The 20,954-nt window shown below is 34.6% G+C and overlaps 1 protein-coding gene across 1 annotated transcript in view; it reads right to left on the bottom strand.

Moving 5' to 3' along the window:
* The window catches only part of LOC138696357 (uncharacterized), a 529,406-nt gene that overhangs the window by 139,923 nt on the left and 368,529 nt on the right, over positions 1–20,954 (bottom strand). The window lies entirely within an intron of this gene.

Consider the following 20,954-nt stretch of genomic DNA (forward strand, 5'->3'; position numbering starts at 1 on the left):
TTGAAAAGTGAGACAAGAGAAAAATGTATATATTCTACAAATATATATCAATACATTGACGTTAAAGAGTGAGGCAAGAGAAAAATATATAGCCGCTGCGCCTCCAAAATCCGCTACGACATTTAAAAAAGATTTTGCAGGAGAAAGAAAAAAGCATCGTTACTTTTAATACCCTTGACTTTCAAAGCTATTTTCGGTATGGAATTATACCGAAAGCAGTTTTGAAAATCAAATGATATAAAAGTGACAATGATTTTTTTGGGAACACATACATGGAAACTGCTATTTTTCGTAACACTTATTGTTTAGAAAGTTCTTCTTTGCTGTACGCTACAGCAAAAACATTGTTAGACTCATTTTTCATTTCGAATACCGCAAAGTTGTCACAGTAATTTAATATAAGTTACGTACTATAAAGCCAATGATGTATTAGTAGGCCGTCACTCCTAGCCTACAAAAATCTCAATAGTCTGTGATTCATTTCACAGGTTAATTAATTCATTTATAATTTCTATCTAGTTGTGCCAAGAAATATTGTACTTAACTAGTCCGAAAGTGTCTTTAGAGCACTCGTCTCAAAATTCCGGACACGACTAATGCCTCGTCCGTAAACGTCTCACTCGTACACAAAAGTATCACTTTCTATCCTAGTTACGTAATAGTTATTTACGATACTAATGTCGTAACGTTTCATTTTACAATACGAGATTGGAAATTTGTCAAACGAAGCCGCAAGTCGAGTTTGATCACCAGTCGAGTATTGTAATATAAAGTTACGATGTGTGTATTGTACAAAGTTTTATCCGCTTTGATAAAGAAATTAATGTAAAATTGTATAACGTTTACATATAAAATTTTTATGGCTGCATGTAAAATTTTTACGGCCGATATATGAGGGAGAGTCAAAAGTACCTTATTAATTGCTTTATTAATTGAATATGTACAATAAGACTACAAACACTTCACCATTTTTCAACATAGTCCCCACTATGTTCAATGCAAGCGTTCCATGTTGTGTGCGTGCGTGTGTTAGTTACTACGATCCACTATGCGAGTCTGATTTTTTATTTATATATTAAGGTCTCTTTTTTACTCAGCCTCGTACATTTGCTTTTGTAGCTGATCGATTCCACCGGTCCCATACACTGGCCGGAATTTCATGAAAAAATTCCTTACACATAAGGACTATAATCAGCATGCATTCCGTTAATGTGAGTCTTAGGTATGATTCCTTAGACCACTACGCTACGGAGGGGGAATTTTAATTGTTATGCGAGATTGTAATTGATGTTCAGGCATTTTCAAAGATTGTACATAATTTCTTTATTTAATAATAATGACATGAAAACAGTTAATTATTTATCGATGAATATTTCATACTTTATAAATGTAACAGTATTGAAAAAGCAGCATTCAGGCGTCGACCTAATGCAGTTGTATAAAAAGCATCATTACTTACAATCAGAGACCCGAAGATTAGGCATTATGAATCATTAAAATAGGCAGGCAAAAAGGCATTATAAATAGCTAAAATAGGCAGGCAGAAAGGCATTATAAATAGCTAAAATACGCAATAAAAGGCAATTACAAAAACCTTGCACTAGACCCACAACCTTGCAATTTCCACAAAGGGATTTCGGCAGCAAGAAAAGCTTTACGTAAGTCGAATGCAAATTGAGATTTTTGACTCGATGTTGCAATTACTGTTGGAAGCAAAGAAATCCTTCCAGTATACTTGAAAAGTGCATTTTTGTGTTTGGTTGTACTGATCTGTTGCGATATGAAATATTTAGCTAGCTACAACAACGTCGCAATGAAAACTGACAGAAAAATAACCTCGGAATATGTATGATAAGACTTTCTTGTGTTAAATTCTAACGTACCTTGTTTACATGTTTCGACCTATTATGGGTCATCTTCAGAACTGGTCGTTGCTGGTCTTGGCGTAACGACCAGTTATGAAGATGACCCATAATAGGTCGAAACATGTAAACAAGGTACGTTAGAATTTAACACAAGAAAGTCTTATCATACATATTCCGAAGTGATACAGTATTAAAAGTTGTACAATAAAGATAAAAAAACCGTTAAAAATAACGTTAGACCCGAACTCATTGTTGCCTTGTCAAATAAACACAAGCGATAATTAAAACGCTTACTGTTTTACATTTTTGCATGGCAGCTCTCATTGTTGCAAAGAGAATATGAACTGACTGAAAGACAATAATATAACATTCGGTGAAGTCACTTTCATTGTAGCGGTTATAGAAATAAATTAGAATATACCTGTAGGCAATTTTTAATAATAAACTAATAAATAATAGATAAATAATCAAATAAAGGCAAAAAAAAAGCTTTTATTTTGTAAATTAGGCATTTATATTTAAAAAGGCAGAAAAAGGCAACATAAAACTGTGACGTTTCAATCACAAAGGTATAATAAATTCGTACAGATTTACTTTCAAAATGAAGATATATTTAACACATTTAAAAAGGCATTCTGCCAAAGGTCCGGTCTCTGCTTACAATTATTAATGCACTTAGTCGAAAGAACGCTGTAAAATATTAACAAATCTGACGGAATGTTCGGGACTAATAAATTTAAACTTGAAGTTTGCCACATTGTTTCGTGTCTCTCTATGGAAGGGCCGTGTTTGTAACACAATGCCTTAGCTTCTGTTATCAGTTGTGGTTCATCTGTGTTTGTGTGGCTACGGATTGGAAATATCTCTCTTGAGGTCTACTGGTAAAGAAGAGCATGGTGAGCGAATAAGCAAGTAGGGCAGGGCTGGGCACAATACGTGATTCTGAGAAATGAGCGCTGTGTGCTTTAAAGAGCTGGTCTTGCGAGCGCTCTGACGTATGCATACTGTACGTCATTCAGTGTCGGTGCAGTGGTGACTCTGCAGTATGATGACGAACTTTGAAGACGGAGCTTCCGCTCATACACTAAAGCGTCCCGCTATTCCCAATGCTTTTAATGTATCATGGGAGGAGGAGTTCTTTTTGGTAGAGAGCAGTGGATTAGCAAAGTGTTTAATTTGGCATAAAACACTCCAACTGATTAAGAAGTTCAATATCCAACGACATTATTCTTTACAACATGCTACTGAATATGACAAATATGTTGGTAATGAACGCCTAAATTAATACAACTTAAAAGTTTCTCAGGTACATTATATTAGAGTATCTATTTGATATTTGCATTGCATTATAAGTTATTATACATTTAGTAATATATAATTTTAAATTATACAAGTATTATGATATATCATAGTACAGTATATTACAGTTCATGATATATCATATATCATATTATATATCATGAACTGTAATATACTATACTATGATATATCATAATACTTGTATAATTTAAAATTATATATTACTAAATGTACTATAATAACTTATAATGCAATATAAATATCGAATAGATACTCTAATATAATGTAACTGAGAAACATTTTCTTTAAGTTGTATTAATTTATGGTCATATAGGCCTATCATATCATATCATATCATATCATATCATATCATATCATATCATATCATATCATATCATATCATATCGTATCGTATCGTATCGTATCATATATTATATTATATTATATTATATTATATTATATTATATTATATTATATTATATTATATTATATTATATTATATGTTATGTATTAACAGGACGACAATAATGCACTTAGTGAATCGGCTATGAGAATTAGCTACGAAATTGCAAAGGAATTGAAAACATTCAACGAAGGTGAATTCATCAAGCGATGTTTAATTATATTAGCAGATGAACTCTGTCCAAGTAGGGGAAGTGGAAGCCATATGCCTGTCTCGTAGAACCATGGTGAAGAGATTGCAGTATGTGCGTATGGGTTATGTACATAAGCCCAATGAAGTGCCTTGCGGAGCGAGAGCAGCTCTGGCCGACTAAATGGAGCCGCTCTCATGCCCGGCCCTGAAGTAGGGTAATATTAATCTGCAAGATCACGGGCAAAGTTTTTTTACAAAACAACTGAGTTATCTGGGAATAGTTTTATTTTTGGACTGGAAAGTAATTAAAGAATTTATGCTTGCTACATTTGACATGGTGCAAAACACAACGATAAACTATTTTGTTTTACACTGAGAAACTATATCTAGTCCTGTAAAATACACATTACTGTCAATTTTTTTACATTCATAATATTACTACCTGCTTCTCATCAGTTTCTCCCTAGCTTTCCATTCAGACTTTACACACTCATTTCTTCATTGTATAACATCTTCCCTTCATTGCTATATAATAAATTTCTTCTTCTTCTTCTTTGTGTGTGTCATTTAATTTCTCTGCTAAACTCAGTAGTATCTTCTTTCGTTGCATGTATAGTCAGCACTCCGAAGACTGATTAGAACCTCAAAACTGACACCAATAAGGCATCACCCATGAAGAAACTAAGCCAGGAGATAATCTCGTAGGTTGGCAAGTTCCTTTCCCCCTACATTGCATACATCGCTGAACAGTAACATAGTTCGCTAATCAGACTTGAGATGTAAGCAACAATTTTATTATTGTTCTTCCTCTGGTAATTCATATATCGCCAAGTGAGATTTCTTTTTCTTGCATGATATTGCAACCCATGGTGGGCCTCTGCATCCTTATGGCTTTCCTCCATTCATCTCTATCCGCCGATAGTTCCTTCCATCTCCGTAATCCAAATCTTCTCAAATCCTGCTGAACACAATTCCACATCTATTCGTAGGTCTACCCTTTGATCCGAGCCCTTGCGGATGAATAGAAAATAATGTGTTTCACTCTATTAGTCTCTCTCATTCTCTTTACACGCCCCAACTACCTCAGTCTAAAAAATGTAATAAAGGTCACTATATCCTCATCCATACACATTCCCATAATTTCACTATTGTACCTGCACTTCAATTCATCTCCGATCCTAACAGCCCCATTTATATTCTTCCAAGAACTTTTCTTTCAAAAACGGCAATTTGTGAGTATATATCCTTATCCAACGTCCATGTCTCTGCACCATATATCTGTGGTGTTTGGGTAAAGGGAGATAAGTCATAAAAATGAGTTCGGAGATAAATGAAAATTAAACTTGGAACCCTTATTACAAATACATTTCTACACAAATAAAACACATCAACTGCTTGTATTCTTTGATTTTTGCACACCCACTTGTATAATTTAACTTGTGTGTTCATCTGGGGAACAAAATTCCACCTGGACAAAAAAATGACTTATACCTCTTTACCCGAACACCACAGATATTAGTACTGGCCTAATACTACAAAAGTTTAATAAATTTTCTCCTTGATTTTCTTGAAATAATTTTATTATTTGTTACAGGTAAAAGTTCAAAAGTCCATACCCGTGGAGTAACAGTTAGCGCGTCTGGCCGCGAACCCAGGTGGCCCGGGTTCGATTCCCGGTCGGGACAAGTCATCTGATTGAGGTTTTTTCCGGGGTTTTCCCTCAATCCATTATGAGCAAATGCTGGGTAACTTTCGGTGCTGGACACCGGACTCATTTCACTGGCATTATTACCTTCATCTCATTCAGACGCTAAATAACCTAAGATGTTGATAAAGCGTCGTAAAATAACCTACTAAAATAAAAAAATTCAAAATATATGTTCTGTTACCTAAATTATTTCCTCTTTAAATTTCATTTGAATATCATTATTGGATGTGAGAACGAAATTCATTAACTCTGTCAAAAATATAATTCCCATTATCAACTGTATCAGTTGAAAAATGTATTCTTATTGACACTAAGAAGTTCTGTTTACCGGGTTGAGGTATTTTCCGGGGTTTTCTCTCAACCCTTTATTACCAAATGCTGGGTAACTTTCGGCGCTGGACCCTGGATTCATTTCGCTGACATTATCACCTTCATATCGCTTAGACACTAGATACCCATCGCAGTTGGTAATGCGCTATAAAATAAACCAATTAAAATTTTGACTTTGAGATGTACGCCTGATACTATAATTTGCGTCAACCAGAACTTTAGGGTGATCAATATTACTACATATTCTCACCTTTTCACTCATTTTTAATCCTAAATATATTAAAGAAGTACGTTGTGGCAAGGAATCATTTGTAATCTGCGGCATTCTTAGCAATAATTATAAGCAAAATATTTCACAAGATAAAGATAAAGATAGCCTATTGTATCCTGTGAAGGGCAAAGGCTCCCTCCTGCTTTTATAACGCAGTGAGCTAATTCGCGTTAGATGTTGTACTTGATTTTGTAAGGAACTTTATTATTTTTTTGTAGTGAGTTTTTAGTTCATGGTACTGTCTTATTGGCTTTGTATGGTTTTATTTTCCACGCAGTGCTCAGATGTCTCTCGAGGTGTTACCATTCACTTCTTCCTCTTGCTACTCGGGACCACTGTTGGCCTACTCTCTCACTCTCCTTGAAGAAGTCCACCCATCTGCACCTAGGTCTGCCCTGAAGCCGTTTGCCTGCACGGGGGTCCCACGTGGTACTCTTGTATAGTGAGGATCACGTAAGAGCAGTTCCTAAAAGGCTAATTTGGCCGTCTCTTCAGTGTTACCAACTAATACCAGATATCACCAAAGAGGGTAAAATCACAATGACATGTACAATAATAATAATAGTAATAATAATAATAATAATAATAATAATAATAACATAATACTATTAAAAATAACGATGTCTTGCTTAGTTACTTATTTACTACATCTCATCTTTATGTAGCAAGTACCTTTTCTAAATGGCTCAATAATTTGTGAAAGAGTAGGCCTATGTTTTCCATCTGGACCTCTCGCACATTATGTTGGAAATTAGTGGATTAATATGATCTAATATTAAAATGTTTTTTGTCTGACAACATGAAATTCATTGCTTTGACTAAACAGTTTACGATGCACGAGACTAACCTAAAAATGTATTTTGTTTCATCACGTGAAATGATTAGTACCAACTCCGAAAACCGAAGGCCACATTAAAATGTATGTTTAAAAATAGTTATTTACTCCTAATAATTTTTCTATTTTAGTTATAATTGCTGTCTCCGTGCGTATTTTCTATCGATCACCCAAGTGCATGCATCACACCACATGTTACATTTATTAACACTTATCAGACTATAATCTTGAATTGTAACCACAACAACACAACACGTATTAATATGATTCCGATATTAATTCATTATTAGCATGTTCGAATTTCACTAGCTTCCAGGAATCGGCCCAGAAATCTAGAACAATTTGAATTTTCATAATTTCAATTACCGACAACAGCTGTTCCTGTTGCCAACATAACAGTTACAAAATCACTACCAGTTGTAGTATTTCTCAGTATCGAAATTCGAAACGAAGTTGGCAAAAGAAAATTCAACCTTCAAACTAGAAAATCACCATAATCCACTAGCATATGTAGTAATGGGGGAAAAATGCTTAGGTTTCACTCTTATGTATTAAGTAAGCTAATCCGGACTATAACTCTGTCGTCCCTCTGTCTGGCGACGTGACGTCTCAATTTCCATTTTGTTCTGATGGCTAGTTGTGTGATGTCTGTCGTTGATGACAATAAAATTCATGTAGTGTCACGTTTGATATTGTATCTCTCAGAGATACACCTAGGATCTTGCGTTGCATTTTTCGTTGATATATTTTGACCGAGTTCTTCTGTTTTGATAAGAGTACAGGTATAACCTAATTTGTAAGAGTATAGAGCACTTGTTTTCTTCCCTCACGCCATTGACACACAACAATGACTTAACACCACCAGAGTTGGACTAAAACTGGTAAGCTGTCGCCTTTGTTAATTATGAATAGTTTATTGAAAGGAACATGACAGCTGTAACACTGGATACTGGTTTTCTTGCAAAGACGCAAATAAATTAGTGTGGCGTGCGTAAGGCGCCGCGCGACGACTGCAAGGTTAATTAATAATGGCTTACATCTCGGACGTTAATGTTGATGTTGTGACGCTTATCTACAAACTCTGGCATGTTAACAAATCTCTACACAAATGCCCCAAAGTCACTGAGTGTTTATCGATATCACAAACGCCCTGAATACTGATCGTGTTATTGGAGTCCACAGAATTTCACAATCCTACTCTCACACACATAGGGTAAACTAGGTAGTTTTTTCAAGTATATTGTGAATAAACCACGATCGTGATTTCACTTTTTGCTACATATACCTCTAGTAACAACCCTTATTTGTGTTAGTTGTCGCTGTTCATCCCACTGTGTTAGTGTCTGTTGTCTGAGAGGACTGAAATCGATTGGAAATGCAACTGAACGTAAACAAGTGTAAGTAACTAGAGTAATTGCTAAGAATAATGCACACATTAATTTATTTATTCTGCAAAGAATACATAAACTCTGGTGCTCGTTTTTACACTCATAGTGTGAGAAAAGGTATAAGGTTTCCGTCCACAGAATATTATTTTGTAAACGTTTTTATATGACATAAAAATCACTATAAAGTGAATGTCCGCAAACTACAGTGATTGGTCGTTTATATATTATTTGTTAGAATAACAACCAATTTGTTCAAATTTTATATATGTTATCGGTTAAATTATGGGGATTTTTACAGGACTGATACTATATTATAATGCCTAAGCCAGGTAAAGTGCATTATACAGAGGAAGCTTTACGGAACGCTATAGAACCTGTCCGCAGTGGAATTGGTTTAAATGAAGCTGCCAAGAAGTTTGGTGTCCTAAAAGCAACCTTAGCGTCCAGAAACAAATATCCCGTTGAAGGAAAAGTGTCCTTTAGTACTCGCCCAGTATTGGGTGAAGTAATTTGTAATAACATCAGAGAAATGACACACACTTGCTTCTGATAAGGCACAAAAGAGAAAAATGGAAAAAGAGGTAAGAGAAGAAAGGAAGCGAATAAGAGATGAAAGAAAAGGCAGCGAGAAGAGTTTTTTTTATTTTTTTTAACTTGGTTATTTAACGAACTGTATCAACTACGAGGTTATTTAGCGTCGATGGGATTGATGATCGCGAGATGGTATTCGGCGAGATGAGGCCAAGGATTCGTCATAGATTACCTGACATTTGCATTACGGTAGGGCAAAACCTCGGAAAAAACTAACCAGGTAATCAGTCCAAGCGGGAATTGAACCCGCCCCCAAACGAAACTCCGGATCGGCAGGCAAACGCCTTAGCTGACAGAGCTACGCCGGTGGCGAAGAGTTCTTAATGAGAAAGATCAGAACAAGAAAAACGAAACAGACAAGAAAAAAGTGAAAACTGTGAAAATGTGTTGTTCAATCATTAATAAGTGAGTATTCAATAACCGTGCAGTAGACGGTCAATCACTAATAAGTGTGTGGTCAATAACTGTGCAGTACAAGGTCAATAACTGTAAAAGTGGACTTGTTTTGTTTATTTAATTTACCTTTGCATTAAAATTTTCTTTTTCTTTTGTTTATTGATTTTGATTTGTTTCTGAATCTTCACTTGACCCATTGCCTTTAAAATTCTCTCAATAAGTCATCATTGTTCTCCGCTTTTTCATTGTTTTATTATTCATTAGCTTAAGTGGTCAATCACTATACAGTTTACACTACATAAATATGAACTTACACGGACTAGATATCTCCACGGGGTCTCTAAACATATTATATCGTGTACAATTGATTTTGTTTCTTGATTGCCATACTTTCCCCTTAGAGGCTTAGGGAAAATGAGAAGTTTTTCAAGTATTAAATCCCCGAAGTGTTGTAGAACAAGATAGTGTTTGCGAAGTTGAACAACTGGGAACGAAATACAACGATGTGTGTTGGCATGGGCTTGATGCTAAGAAAATAGCGAAACGTTAAAACTTCAGGCACACCCTATACGAGACTGTTTTTGCACGGTTTATATCAGCTGTAACGCGCGTGGTTTCTGCTATTCCAATTTAAAATAACTCACAAATTACATCCCAATTCTACTACAATGAGCCAATTATTCAGTCAACAGAACAAATTAAAAAACCTTCACAATCGACCACCGCGGTGTTTCAAAATCGATGCAATTATCTACACATGAGAGAGTGCTCAATGCAGCGAGCTCTGCTCCCAAAATCTACATATAGTCAATGTCATGCCGGTAAAGTAATAGCTTTCCCTTCACCTATTACAAATTTTACGGTGAATTTGCTCTGTTATTTTGTTTCTTCTTAGTGGATGGCATGTTAATAATAGAATTACTGACCGCACTTCATGGTTTCTTTCATGCAAGCTAGATGGTGGTTTACGACTTAATGTTTCTCTGTTCCTTCAATAAATGGTGTCTACATTAACATACTTCTTATTATAAAATTAGTAGAGTACTATAGCTCAAATGAATTTGTTCATGAAATACTGATTCTATTGCCGTTTCCTGATAGAAATTACAGAAACAGTTCATTCTATCAATTTTAACCAATCCAAATTACCTGTTAATCGGAAATTAAATCATTTTTGACGACCTAATCATTACTTCAGCCACAATTATCTAACAAAGTATACTAACAGTGAAAAACATCCAGAAACTGAAAGGAAGAAAACAACTTAAACAACATCAGACACAGCTTCCAATATGAGTCAGAAGCTATACAGCATGATCTCCACTACCTCACCCATCAAAGGAACAAGATGCGGTTATCATACTTCAGGTGACAGTTTATTTTATAAGATATATTAAACTATTGGACAAATTTTCATCCTAAAATAGCAAAAGCTGCCATTAAAAGATATCAGTTTTCTAGAACGATGATTCCTATGTCAAATTAGTGCGAAACTATAATTTTCAAGAGTGTGCCAAAATAACGGGCAGTAAAATTACGTTATTTTCACTACCTGCACAAAACATTAATCACGTTAAGTACCTTGGAGCCATCCTTGACAAACGCCTTCTGTAAACACGTCACACGAAATCTACTACTGCTACTCGTAACGCCACTACTCATACTATTCAGGTTTATTCATAATTTCGATCTCCAGTCCTGAGCTTAAAACAGAAGACAGTCTCCTCAGACCAGACATCTTCCTACATTCATTACTTACAATTATGATGTTTGGTTTTGTGCACCTCGACTGACCTTTAAGCCACTACAAATAATCTTACAATTCATTTTGATTTTTCAGATAATTCAGTTCAAGATTATGAATTTATTTAAATTTTCTCAATCATATGATTTATCATTTGTTGCAAATTAATATTTGCTAATACATCTTACTAAAGAAAATATATGAACGTTTTCGCCTATATGGCATCATCAGATATTCAAATGTTATAACGATATCTAAAACGTAAGTCCACTATAGTATTCACTGTCATAAACATAACAATAAATTTAAATAATTAAAATTATTAGTTATATGTATTAAGAGTCTAACATCGTTGTAAGAAATGTGTTCAATTTGACTAATTTGTACATGATTTTGCTGACTTGCCGAAAATGTAATATGTAAAAATATAAAATATAAATATAAAATACATAGAACTCACGTTACATATTTTGTGTTTGTTGAATAGCACTATTAATATATAAAACATCGTTAAAAAATTTAAAATGTTTGTACTTATGTGCATGTGATACAGTTTTGACATGAATTTTATGCAAATATTACTGATGTTGCAGTTAATATTTACAATGCAATAATGTATGTTTTGTATTTAATACAATTTGTTTTCGTTGGAATCTTCTACGTATCATTGTTCATCAGATGATTCTTGACTTGTATTATGTACGTGTGGGATGAGTGCAATGTTCATTCATATTGATACGTCTGAAAGTATCCAATTTTGATGTTGGTCGCTTTGGATTCGTAATCAGTGTGTACATGCGATGAACTTATGTGAAGGTCGACTCATGTTTAGTATTTGAAGAGATGAAAAAGTTTCACGTAATTATATTATGTGTATGTGTGCATTGAAGCGTTTGATGATACCGTATAGGCGAAAACGTTCATATATTTTCTTAATTAATTGCTAATTTGCAACAAACGATAAATCATATGATTGAGAAACTTTAAATAAATAAATTCACTACAAATAATGTGAAAAAGAGCTCCCCATATAATATATGCTTGCTGCTGGCGAAGCTAAGGAGTAAATACTGGGTAGGCTGAAAAAAATCTGCTGATCGTGTATCTTTTTATAGAGCGTATCTATATCGGCTTTTCTATGAAAAGTTTTTTGTGACACACACAAAAACTGATGGCCACGCATTTTTATCCCCAAACAGACTAAACGTAAAGTAATATGCCTTATTTGTCTCAGAGCACCCTTTTAGCCAAGAATATCTCTTATGCTATGAAAATTTAAAAGTTCCGTTTTGTCTTTCTCTATCCGCTATTTTATTATGTAAATGTGGTGTCGTTTTCCTAACTTTGTAAGAACATTTTATTTCATACTTCCAACTTGAAAACGGTTTCTCTTTCAGTTCTAATGACAAATAATGACCTCAATGTTCTCTCAGTATGAATCGTTTTACACAAAATTAATATGTAACACACTCACGCATGCACTTATGTTTAAACTAACATTCAACAACGCAGTGCATTCAGAGAACATGGATATAACGCGAGGTATTATTGTGATGTTCTATCGTTTCGTACGGGAATGTAGCGAATCGATACCCCCTATCCGGTCCTTACTCAAGCATGCGAGTTAAGGTTTAACCATGCCTTTAGAGGCTTTCTGCCACAAGCCTCGCATTGAACTCACCATACTGTGTTGACTGGCAACAGTGAACTTAATATATGGAAGGATCGGAGTGCAACCAAGTGTTACGATACATTTTATTGCGAACTTATAGGTCTCGTGTTACTAGGTATAACAACTCAATTTTTTTTGTAGGTTAAGCCTCAAAAGTCTCTTAAGAGAACAATTTCGAGGGAAAAATTGTTCAAATCAACTTTACAGGGAGTTATACCTGAAATCTTGATTTGTCTCTTAAGAGCTTCGCCACTGATTGCAATACATAAAACACACAGTTCATAAAGATCTAAATGTTGATTATCTCTATCCGTATCTCCTTGAAGTTAAAGGAAAGTTCCAACAGAAAATTCAGTCAACAAACAGCTCATTTACTCCATCGGTAAGAAATTATGATCCTCGATAATTCAGAAAAAGGACGCTTAAATCTGTCATTACTGCACATATCGTCAATATTTTTCTGCTATTTTTCCCCTCATTGTTTCAATATTTCTCACTGTCGTCGAATGATAATTTAGTGGCTATTGTTACTCTGATATTTTTTCTTGCAGAATTCATATTCATCCATAGCCAGAAAACCTACTGGGAATGATACTTCAACTATAGAGTATTTGATGCATTTAAGAGGAGAGGGTTGTTAAATATGAATTTTTTTTTTTGTAGAAATATCATTGCTGCAACAACTTAAATTCAAGACTTGTGATGTAATTTCTACTGATTTAATTATATGACGGTAATGAACAGCCACAAGAGGTGTGTCGTGAAAAACAAGTCATATATGAGCCTTGTTGTCAGCATCTGGGAGCACAATACCACATCACACATTGGACAGTTTTTTTACTCATGTTCGGTGCCCGAGGCACGATCCCGCGAGAAACTTTAAATCAACTTCAACAATTTAAAATTTCTGATGCAACGATTGATGCCATAGGATCTCATGTGTTAAAATCATCCTTGGCTATAATTAGTAATCATTTGTACCCAAGAAAACTTTATTGTAAATGATTCCCTATGTTTTCTTATCATTTATCTCAATGTTTTTTTTTCTTTCAAATTGTCACATAATTGTTTTTAATCATTGTTCATTATGAATTGATTAGTAGGCTGATCTATTGAACCCTAATTAAGGGCGGCTTTTTTAATTAAAATTCAATAGTAATAGCAAGGGAACCAATTTTTTGTTATAATTTCTTCAATAATTTTTTTTAACTATTAGTTCAAAATTTTTTACCCAAAGTTAAAAAAAAAAGAATACCAGGATACAATAATTCACTAAACTGAATATATGAGAGCCATTTTTAAAGATAAATTCAAAATTTCTATTAAATTTTACTCCTGAAAACTTACAACTGACAATTTATAAATTCATAATACTTCGAAGTTTTAACACTAAGGAGGTATTACTTCCATGTAAAATTTCATGAATTTATCTAAAAGAAAATGTGAAAGTTAAGAGAAAAATGAAATTGTGGAAAGTAAGTTACGGAAAATGAGCGACAAACTTAACAGAGATAAGTTTTAAAATGGCCAAGTCAATTGACACTGTCTCATGTTTTAGATCATAACTGGAAAAGCATTATTAGAGATATTTAAACATTTTTATAACATAATATTGAGGAACGTACATTAAAAAAGAAAATATGCTTCCGAAAATGTAGCCTATATGGAGACTTAATTCTGCCAGCCTGAATTTACTGTTCACTGGTAGAATTCTAGATTATGTATTTTATTCCTGGAGTAAAGAAAATTAAATATGAAAATATATCTATAGTCTTATGATTATACGAACGGTAAAATGTGAACAAGTTTCAGACTGTGTAGTATAAACTCTGGGGTAGTTAGTCAAATATTAAAGAACTCATTCTTCATCCAGAATTATATACAGTATTGTTAGTATACTGTTTTCGCTGTAAGAAAAATCCTCATGTAAAGACAAGCACATGGCTGTCATATCCGTGATTGGCTCACAGTCGAAACACTCAGACGACGTAGGAAAATATAGTCCGTATTTGGAAACTATCATCTTGTATTATTTGAAAATAAAAACTTGAATTCTAGTTGTTAAATACAATGAAACATATAACTTCACTCATATGTAAAACGATATGTAAAGAAAAGCTACTTTTATATTTTGTTATGTACTTTGAACGCGGATGAATACGAACAGTAATACCGAGGCGTCACTTGAGCTCGTAGTTGTTCATGTAAGCACGTGGTACCGAAGTATGGGTTCTGCATCCTCGGTGTGTGTGGTTATTAAACATAAGAGTGGAAACCCTCTCAAAAGAGGAGAAAAACAAGTAGTCTTAAATGTATATAATAACTTATGTGAGTTTTAATTACAGTAATTATAAAGTAAATGTTTCCTAAGCAAATGAATGCATAGTAGTTAGGTTAGGCCTACTTGACGAGTAACTGGAAATGTTTAACATGAAACAGAATGTACAACAGTAGGCGGGAACACGTACTGAGAATCTATGGCGCCAAACAGCGGCCAATGAAGCCTCACTTCAGTCACGTTCTATTGTTTATATTAGGATTTTTCTTACAGCGAAAAGATTACCTATACATTTCTGACAAATAAGACTTTCATAACATAATTACAGTATGTAGTGTAACTCCATTCTGAATAAGTCCGAGACTATATGAAACTCAGTCATTATTTAAAAAAATACATATTAAAATGCTTAATGTTTCTTTATATAATTACGATATTAGTAAAAATAATGTAATATCAGTCACTGTAAAACAGTGGTTTAATAGATAACAATTATAATATAATCAGGTTAGTAGGGTTACTCTGCACATTCCAACGCCCTCTACGATGGCAGTGTTCTTCGACATGGTTACGTTGAAGTCAAATAGGCCACGAGTGCTCCATGCTAGACAATGAAGTTTGTTACGCTAACACATCTTGCTTTAGTCTTTTTCTCGTCCTTTACAAACTCATTTCCGAGGGAAATTGTCTCTGAAATGAGTTCAAAACTTCGATGAACCTGTTGCCCGGTGTGGAGTACGCATACCACAAGATATGGTGTGCAAAGGAATCTGCTTGTTGCTGCCACATAGTGCAGAGAGGAATGGGGAAAGAAAAAAAAGAGTGAAACGGAGAAATTCAGAAGTAAAGAAACAAACAGTAAAGGAAAATGTCGAGTGAAGGCAGAAATGAAGAAAGGAAGTATGTAAGAACTATATAGAAGAAAAGATAGAGAGACAGACAAATGGGAATAAAGTGAAAGGAAGACGAAAGAAGGAACATAGAAAGGGGCAAAAGAGGATATAAAAGTAAAGAAATGAAATAAGTAAGAAAAAAAAAAGGAAATGGATAACGATGAACAAAAACTAAAGTTAAGAAAATGATGTAGTAAAAGAAGCAACGATGAGAAAGAAGTATTACTGAAATTATAAAATGTACAGAATATCCCAAAATTTGTGAACACGAATTAGGCCTGCTTTTGTGAATCCTGGATGAAAATTGAGACGAAAATATTACTGACAAAATTTCGTCAGAAGTTTTTAATTGCAAAATGTGACAACACTGTGTTTTATGAACAAATGTTACTCCTGGGATCCTAGCTCAAGCTATCAGTATGTTATTTTGAAAATAAACATTGAGGATGTAAACCATATCCCTATAGTTTTCTTAATTTAATTTTTATTTCAATTATATTTCTGTAGTATACGAATTATATCTTTGCTGCAATATGTTTCTTCAATCGGAATAAATTGTTTATCCCTTTTCCATCATCTTATTGCATGTTAGTTACAAGTTAAATACAGTAAAGATTATATTCATTCATTCATAGTGTTCTGCCCAAGGGCAGGTCTTTCACTGCAAATCCAGCATTCTCCAGTCTTTCCTATTTTCTGCCTTCCTCTTTGTCTTCCATATATCTTAATGTCGTTTATCATCTGATATCTTCTTCTGCACCGAACTCTTCTCCCGTTCACCATTTCTTCCAGTACAATTTTCAGTAGTCAGTTTCTTCTCAACCAGTGACCCAGCCAATTCCTTTTCCCTTTCTGATCAGTTTCAGCATCATTCTTTCTTCATCCACTTTTTCAACACATCTTCGTTTCTTACTCTGTCCATTTAACACGCTCCATCCTTCTCCATATACACATTTCAAATGCTTCTAATCGTTTCTCTTCACTTCGTTGTAATGCCCATGTTTCTGCCCCATACAATGCTACACTCCACACAAAGCATTTCACTATTCTCTTCCTTAGTTATTTTTCCAGAGGTCCGTAGAAGATGCTCCCTTTTCTATTAAAAGCTTCCTTTACCATTGCTATTCTCCTTTTGACTTCTTGGCAGCAGCTCATATTACTGCTTATAGTACACCCCAAGTATTTGAAGCTGTTCATTTGCTCTACTGCCTCATTTAGAATTCGCAAGTTTACCTTCTTTACTTCTCTTCCTATGACCATGGTATTCGTCTTGTTGGCATTTATCTTCATTCCATACTGCTCACAGCTATCATTTAGCTCCAGTAGCATATCCCTTAGTATCATCTCCTCTTCTGCTAACAATGCCATATCATCAGCAATCTTATACAGCTTATTCTTCTTCCTCCTACTATTATAATAATATTAAGACTTTTTATGTTGTGCAGTTTTGTCCAATTGTGCAATTGAATTTTTTTTGTGCTACATTTTATCTCTAACATTTTCGTCTCTATTTTCATAAAGACTTAAGGCTGGTTCACAATAAACCGGGAACGGAAACGACAACGAGAACGAGAGAAGAAATAATATTAAAATAAATGCCTTTAAATGTGAGCATTCTCAATAGTTTCCGTTCTCGTTCTCGTTGTCGTTTCCTTTCTCGGTTTATTGTGAACCAGCCTTTAGTCCGTGTGCGGGAATTTCGAGACGCTCTTTATAAAAAGACAAAAACAACAAAGAAAAGTAAAAAATGAATACGACCATTATATTCATCTGTTTCCACACAATTCCTCGCTGAGGATTGCTAAATTCCTATGAAGAAAAATGAGTATATGAAGAAGGGACAGCTCAGACTTCAAAGCGAATGGGTTTGGACTAGGCAAGAAGAGGGTTTTCCCGTTGTTCTTAACTATCGTTCCACCAGCCCAGGGATAACATTGGTTCAGTGTAAAGGTATGCGAGACCTCATGCCTTTCTTTAATACCGAATGAGAATTTTGCTTCATCTTCAAGAAACATGCATCGGGTTTCTCATTTCATGAAGTGAATTGAATGCGGTTTGTGGGTGAAACATGAAGCTAGTCGGAAATTCGAGCCGCAATCCGTTAGAGCGCGGATCACTCTTTTGCGTGCTGCTAGAATTATATTTTTAATATTTTCTTCTGTGTGAACAATCTAGGAAGTATAATCTAGAAAGAATTCTAGCTCAGATTTATGGGCTTCTTTCCGAACTGTGGAAACTGAGACAATGATAATGATGATGAGGATAATAACTACAAATCTATAAACAATGCATCATTCCATTTCCCTCGGCGATATTGCGGCTATGAGTCTAGCCTTTGGAAGCCATATTGAAGAGTTCAACCAGGTCAAGTTTCATGGACTTTAAGGACGATAAAATTTTTAGCATGGCTCCATCCGGAACAGAAGTAGGCCTAAAGCTGGAATTTCTGTGTCGTAGATTCCATTACCATTATCTTTTTCTTTATTTTCTCTTCATTTTCTTCCAGCCAAGTATAAGAACAAGTGGTCCATTACGGTCTCATGCCATCTCTTAACCGGACATCCAACTGATCTCTTTTCTCTAGGACGAAATCGCAGGATCTTCATTGGGATTCTTCTTCTATACCAGGCATACTCACGGCGGGCATATTGCCCACTGGGCGCCTGGTGTAGGAGACGGCATGTGTAGGAAACGTGTTATACACGTAAATAGACAGTGTAGCGCTCTCAGACCTATCGTAACCAAGCAGTAACTCTGCCGGCAATTTGTAACATGGATAAGTCTACTGATCCAATATTTAGTATTTTGTGTTTACGATTTGTTTATTTAACCTGGTAGAGATGAGGCCATCAGGCCTCCTCTTACCCTCTATCAGAGGATTAGAACTACAATATAAAAATACAATTACTATTAAAATTACAATTAATATTACATTCACAGTTACAATAATATTAAAGTACTAAAACATCATCTGATTAATAAAGACAGGACAATTTATTATATAAGTTATTATTGAAAGAATTAGTTACTGAAGTACAAATTCAAATTTAGAATAATTATATAGGGATGAAATCACTGAAGATTGAAGTGACCCTTTTTGTTCAAACAGCCGAATGTGCCAAACGCTTAGTTAGTATGTGCATACATTGTCATAGGGAAAAAAATATTACGTTGGGCTACATTATAACATCAGGCATGCTTAAACATTATAATGATACTATTGGAGATGAGCGTATACAAATAATAGAAAATTTAAAGCAATCCGTCGTCAATAAGGTAAGTTGTTTTACAAAAGTACAATATTGTTCCAGACATTTCCCTGCTTATTGCAAAACATAGAAAAAAATACATATAAGAAAATACATAAAGCAAAATCATAATCGTTGTGTACTTAATGTAAATATATTGTAAAACATATCTCTAATTTGAAAAGACAAATGGAAATGAATTAATTAAATACTATTGTCAAAAATCATAAAAGAAAATGCATAAAGCAAAACATTTTGTTGTGTTGATGATGTAAATATATTATTAATACAACTCTCTAATTTGAAAAATTGAAATAAAGTGAAAAAATACTCTTGTCAATCCCACTAGGACAGTGGTTCTTAATCTTTGTAAACAAGGACCCCTTTTAAAATCTGGTTAAAGCTATGGATCCTCTCCCTACAAAAACATAAAAACCAACAAACATTTTCAGATACACTTCTGTTTTTATGTTGAAATAATAGTAATCGTAGTGAATATACACGTTAATTTTTTATGTGACTTCCACGGATCCCCTGAAAATCATCCATTAATCCCCAAGGGGTCCATGAACCCCGGGTTATGAACCACTGCAATAGGAGTTTAGAGACTGAGAGCTCGCCACTAATTCCTCTTGCCTCATACTAAGAGCAATAATTGCCCAGTACTCGCCCATCTTGCCCAAGGCACGCCCGATTCCTCTCCGCCTGATCGTCTATGATCTATTCATCCTTTCTGTCTGATCCGTCGAGTTTTCCCTTCATTTCCAATGTATTTCAGGACCGGCTCGGTCTTTAATTCTTTCAAATGTCCTCGTTCTTCTTGAGATTTCATGCCGCACAACCAGCAGTATGTCTCACAAAACTCATCTCTCACTGCTATAATTCTAGAGGCGTCGCATTCTCTGCTTTATTCCCATAAGCTAAGATTCCGTTATGTTTCTGTATTAAATAAAGTCTTATAACTGAATTTATTGAGCCTAATTTTTGTAATAAATTTTATAATTGTGTATGGAATATAGAATATCATTTCGTAGATTTATTGCACGCAAATGAACCCAGTTCCTAGCAGAGGGCTCTATGGCAAAATTTGTCGGATATTTTCCGACCACTTTTAATTTTGACACGAATAAACTTTGCAATTAAATGCTTTCCTTATTAAAACACTGCTACTAGTAATACTGAGTCATACTTACTTACTTACAAATGGCTTTTAAGAAACCCGAAGGTTCATTGCCACCCTCACATAAGCCAGCCATCGGTCCCTATCCTGTGCAAGATTAATCCAGTCTCTATCATCATATCCCACCTCCCTCAAATCCATTTTAATATTATCCTCCTATCTACGTCTCGGTCTCCTCAAAGGTCTTTTTCCCTCCGGCCTCCCAACTAACACTCTATATGCATTTCTGGATTCGCCCATACATGCTACATGTCCTGCCCATCTCAAACGTCTGGATTTAATGTTCCTAATTATGTCAGATGAAGAATACAATGCGTGCAGTTCTGCGTTGTGTAATTTTCTCCATTCTCCTGTAACTTCATCCCTCTTAGCCTCAAATATTTTCCTAAGAACATTATTCTCAAACAGCCTTAATCTCTGTTCCTCTCTCAAATTGGGAGTCCAAGTTTCTCAACCATACAGAACAACCGGTAATATAACTGTTTTATAAATTCTAACTTTCAGATTTTTTGACAGCAGACTAGATGACAAAAGCTTCTCAACCGAAAAATAACACGCATTTTCCATATTTATTCTTCGTTTAATTTACTCCCGAGTGTCATTTACTGTATATTTGTTACTATTGCTCCAAGATATTTTAATTTTTCCACCTCTTCGAAGG

Source organism: Periplaneta americana, chromosome 3 (assembly GCF_040183065.1).
Source record: "Periplaneta americana isolate PAMFEO1 chromosome 3, P.americana_PAMFEO1_priV1, whole genome shotgun sequence".
Taxonomy (NCBI): Eukaryota; Metazoa; Arthropoda; class Insecta; order Blattodea; family Blattidae; genus Periplaneta; species Periplaneta americana.